The 5,741-nt window shown below is 39.9% G+C and overlaps 1 pseudogene; it reads right to left on the bottom strand.

Moving 5' to 3' along the window:
- Nucleotides 1–2,502: 2,502 nt before the first annotated feature.
- Nucleotides 2,503–3,309, bottom strand: LOC140336179 (calponin-3 pseudogene; annotated as a pseudogene).
- Between the last annotated feature and the right edge of the window lie 2,432 nt (nucleotides 3,310–5,741).

Raw genomic sequence — 5,741 nt, 5'->3', positions numbered from 1 at the left:
TATATGCTGACTAGATTCCTTAATTTGTCAGAGGAAGAAAGTGTTATATTAAAACTGTGATAATATGTTTTATGTTATATAAAAGTGTTATATTAAACTGTTTTAATCTTAGAATACCAGAAACACATATAACAATATATATCCCTTCAAAAATAATTGTACAATTACTTTAACACAGAAAGCTATTGGTTGAGATTTTTTCCCTAAAAATCATTAATAAGTCATAATGGAAAAAACATTTCCCTTGATATTGCTTATATACTATCATTTGACTATATTATGAGAACAATAGGCAGAATAAAATTTAAAAGCCACTAGTTTTATTTGTAGTGAGCAAATCAATTCCTATAGAAACCTGAATTCTGAATTCTATTAGAAATTAAAGCTTAAGTGCTATAGCACTGAGATTTAATTATTTTATATATTACAAAGTTTTTATAAACAACAAATCCATATTGAAGTTGACTTTTTTCTACTATTTTAAAGCTAGATTTTTTTCAGTCTTATATATTGTGAGGGGTTCTGCTTAGGATCGCCTTTGCTGGGGTCAAAGGACACTTGTCTAGGACATTCAATTCAGATGACACACCGAGGTATCAGTTTTAAGCTGACTTGTAGTCAGGTTTATTTGAAGGTTGCAGATAAAATATTAAAAACAGCAAAAGAAAACCTTGCCTGTCCGGCACTTACTATACATCCGACGTTCCTGTTTATCAGCTGGAGGGCTTCTCCCTGTCAGCTCCAAACAAAGCCTCTGCAACCTTCTACTCAGGTTTGAGTTCATTCACACAGACCAACATTCTGTGTTCCCAGGCAGAGAGAGACTGACTGTGCTCCTGGCTCTGTTATATCCCCACCCTCAGAACTGCTTCATTAATTACCTCGCAGGTGAGAGTCTTCCACCTGCTACTTCACATAGGAGAGGAATTTTGGGCAAATATACCTCACATAAAAGTAGAATCCTGGGCAAATTACCTCCCTTCCACCACCAATCCTACATTGGTGTCACATATCCCCCTCCTCTGCTCAGGCAAGTAGGACTGAGCAACTGAAACCAACAGACAGTGCACCTGTGACAACGCATCTGCGTTTCCTTGCCATTTTCCTGGCTTGTGCTCCACTGTAAAATTGTAAGCCTGCAGGGCCAGAAGCCATCTTGTCACTCTGCTATTTTTCTCTCGGCTCAGGTTCATCCACTTCAGAGGGGCATGATCAGTGACTAACCAAAACTTCTGACCCAGCAAGTAATATTTGAGTGATTCTAAAGCCCACTTGATGGCCAAACAATCCTTCTCTACCACTGCGTAGTTCCTCTCATGCTTATTTATTTTCCGACTCAACTAAAGCATGGGATGCTGCTCTCCCATAAATATTCTGTGACAACACTGCCCCTATTCCCGAGTTAAAAGCATCTGTCTGTACTACAATTTTTTTTTATTGTAATGGCAAATTTCTGGTATTTTGTACATTAAAAAAGGCTTTTTATATTTCTGTTTCCAACCATGATGTTTCAATGGTCTAATAATGCAGAGAAATATCCCACTGGGGAAATCTTGACATAGTTTAATATGACATTGCCAGGATTCCTTGTATAAAAAGTCAGTCCAGCATTTGTTGCCCCAGCAGGTCATTGCTATAATAAAGTGTTATGCACATAACCCTTTCTTCCTTTTTGTACAACATTCCAAAATGACATGGGAAATCGTGTTCTAACCTAGCAGGATGATGTGAAGGTTATAGGTGAGGGACCACATGTTCAGGGATGCAGAAATTGTGTTTACCTATTGCATTTATATTCCCATGCTACTGGCAGGTAAATTTTGTGCTTTATAATCTGCCCTGCAATGTTAAATTGCCTTTTGAAGGGAGCCTGTACAGAGTCTGGGCCTTGGGCCTATAGTCCTCTATATGAGGAATATCACCCTCGTGGTGTACCACTTCACAAACTATACTACATATAACAGGATTTCATTCTGAAACCCCCCACCCCCTGAAGTATTGCTGTTTATGTGGTCCCAAGGGCTGGAGAAAAAGGCAAATCAGAACTCTATGACAACTAATACCTAAAGTGTATCTGCCAAGTACAAACTATCAAGTCAAAACCAACAGCATTTAGTCTTATTTTACAAATTGGCTGCTGCCACATGGCCTACTTCACTTAAAACCTCCTAAAATACATTATGGTAATAGAAAACTATCAGATAGTTAAAAAGTTACCTGCGCTATTATCAATTAAAAAAAGTACAAAGCACTGTAGACGTATGAACCTAGCATGCACCTTGATATGTTTAGCAGTAAAATGCATGGTCCTGTGAGAGTTTAACTGACTGTACAAATCTCCCTTCCATATTCACAGTATTCCTTTTACTTTATTTGCAGTTCCTGGTAATGCTGTCGGATAACCTCAAACTCAGCACTAGAAGGCAACTAGGGATACAAGGCAGAGATGAAATAAGGAATGTACATAAGGCAATTTGTTTTTCGCATTTTAAAGCATAGTGTTTAAGGAAGACAGAAAAAAATTACACAAGGCTAGCTTTTTCTTTATTGAATAAAATAAAGAACTAATACTGAGTAGACTTTATAAACCTAGTAATCTATGCCCTGGTCACTGTACTGGCCATGGTAATCTCTAGGGTAGTCATCTGGGTACTCTACTGTGTATTCCTCAGGGTACTCAGCCTGATAGTCGCTGTCGCTGATCTCAAAGCCGTTTGTGCCGGTCCCTTGGCTGCCATTGTGTACTGTGGGGGCAGCACAGTATTTGGGGTCGTACACTTGCAGGCCGAGGCCGTACACGCTCATTTCTTTCTGAGATACTACCTTATTGGTGCCCATTTGTAGGGAGATTGTGGAGTTGTCAATCGGCTGAAGAATTCCTTTCTGATCATAGATGTCTTGTCTGGTTCCTGGGGCCGGCATGCCAGCCTGACTGGCACCTTTATTTGTTCCCATCTGTAAACTGATTTTCGTCTGGTCAAATGGTTTATCAGTCTGCATTTTTGGATCATATAAATGTTGTTGTGTACCGTAGGCCGTCATCCCTGCTTGGCTGGAACATTTGTTTCTTCCCATCTGTAAACCAATGACGCTTTGTCCAGCTTTTAGTTTGTCATCATCAAACTGTCTCCTCTGCTTCTCTGCATACTTGACACCAATATCTACTGTGGTGTGAAAGCCTTTTGTTTTAGACTCACCTGCAAGAAATGGGGCGAGCAGTCCTGCCCACCGTGCCTTTGGCCATGCTTCCCGCACTGCTGTCCTCTCAAAGTTAGCCAAGTAAGCTTCCACATCATCCTCTGCTGTCATCTTTTGCAAAAAGTGACCCACATGGATAGTTGTCTGCTCTTTTCCTGGCTGTATCACTGGAAGACTTGCCACATGCTGCACCACTTCCTGCAAGACTTAACGGTCTTTATTTGTGGCCTCCATCAGGGTGGTTAGCTGTGCAGACAGTAAGCGGTTGGCTTCTTGCTGTTCTCTGGTTGCCTCCTGCTGGGCTGCCACAGACTGTATCAAGGCCTTTACCACGTCATCCATTTTCAGTTTTTACGGTGTTGCATCCTCCATCACTTGTGAGAGGTTATGCTCAGGATCGCCTTTGCTGGGGTCAAAGGACACTTGTCTGGTTCATCCAATTCAGATTACACACTGAGGTATCAATTTTAAGCTGACTTGTAGCCAGGTTTATTTGAAGGTTGCAGATAAAATAACAAAAACAGCAAAAGAAAACCTTGCCTGTCCGCCACTTACTATACATCTGACATTCCTGTCTATCAGCTGGAGGGCTTCTCCCTGTCAGCTCAAAACCAAGCTTTCAGCAACCTTTTACTCAGGTTTGAGTTCATTCACACAGACCAACTTTCTGTGTCCCCAGGCAGAGAGAGACTGACTGAGCTCCTGGCTCTGTTATATCCCCACCCTCAGAGCTGCTTCATTAATTACCTCGCAGGTGAGAGTCTTCCACCTGCTACTTCACATAGGAGAGGAAACTTGGGCAATTATACCTCCCTTCCACCACCAATCCTGCATTGGTGTCACAATATATATTCAAATAACAAGATTAACAGTGTCTAATTTGTCTATGTGTCTGTTATTTGTCTAATGTCTGTTTGTATAACAATTTAGTATCTGGTACCTTAATTTTCACTACAACTCCTGATGAAGCATATCCCAGATGGCCATGAAACGTATTGAATACTTTAAATGGGACATACATGATTTTAATGTTATATGTATGAGTTTAAAAAAAAACCAATAAAAATAAATCAGTTTACTTACTGTATAATGCCTGAAAAGTCCCTGTTACTCATTGTTGCTCTTTGTTATATTATTGTTTTGGGGTTGTGGCACATTCGTAGGAGTTTGTGACAGCATCAGATATAGGGTGGAGCGAGAATGCCCTCTGTCATTCTCGCGAAAATTTCCTCGAACTTCTGATGGATCTTCAAATTTTTGGAGAACCGATTTCACGGACCCATCAGAAATTCCAGTAATTCATTACAGGAGGATTCCAAGGGCTGCATTCATTCATGCAGCCCTGGGAATCCTCCTGTCAGTGTGCATTCCTTGGCACTAGAGGTTAAATAGGGAAAAGTATCCCCATTTAAAACCTCAGCCCAAAACTATGAGGTTGATTGGCCTACCCTTAAAACTGTGTTAATGACAAATGATTATAGTGGGGACAATAGATTGTGAGCCCCTTTTAGGGATAATTAGTAATATGACAATTATTATTATTATAAAGTATTTATATAGTGCCATCATATTATGCAGCGCTGTACAAAGTCCATAGTCGTATCACCAACTGTCCCTCAAAGGAGCTCACAATCTAATGTCCCTACCATAGTCATATGTGATTAATGTAGTCTAAGGTCAATTGTTAGGGAGAAGCCAATTAACCTAACTGCATGTTTTTGGGATGTGGGAGGAAACCAGAGTACCCGGAGGAAACCCACGCAGACACGGGGAGAACCTGCAAACTCCATGCAGATAATGGAGCTGGCTGGGGATCGAACCTGGGACCTAGCTCTGCATCATTGGAGTGCTAACCCCTGAGCCACCGTGCTGCCACCATTGACTTTGTAAAGTTTAATATGTCAGATAAATACAAATAAATACATCTACGCAGACATCATCATATGCAGCTATAACCACTCTGTTACCTATATCAAGCTATCTCTCTACAACAATCACTATTATTCTATCTGTCTACACTTACACCTTTATACACACTCGCACACAAACATAGATAATATTAACAATATACACAAACACTTTCCTTCTCACAATTGCATATATTATTATCCTGTAAGTTATTTTTTGCCATTTTGAATTTTATCTGGAAATGTTTCAGGTATAAGCTGATTACTATAAGTGCCCTTCTATTAGAAAGGAAATCATTTCGTTTTGAGTAAGAAGGCTCTGCTAGTTTTCTTGTTGAGCTTTATAAGCTGAATTCCAGCACTAGGTATCATTAAGTACTCCCCTGGTGATCATGATGATGTTTCAAAATGTTAGGCTGTACCCAAGGGGATAGAAGCAGTCATTGCTTTTGCACATACATTATATGCGGAAAGTGTACATTTGGCAAAAGTGACATTTAATGTTTTGCAGAGATAAAGTCGATTTTCTTTTTATTTTCCCTTGCAACAGAAATGAGATAATTCTTCAGAGTAAACTCAGTAAACTCCTATTTTTGCTTAGCCTAGTGTCATTACCATGTAAATTGTAAATAGCAT

The sequence above is a fragment of the Pyxicephalus adspersus genome, chromosome 1 (genome assembly GCF_032062135.1).
Source record: "Pyxicephalus adspersus chromosome 1, UCB_Pads_2.0, whole genome shotgun sequence".
Lineage (NCBI taxonomy): Eukaryota > Metazoa > Chordata > Amphibia > Anura > Pyxicephalidae > Pyxicephalus > Pyxicephalus adspersus.
This window is presented reverse-complemented; position numbering and strand designations above follow the sequence as displayed.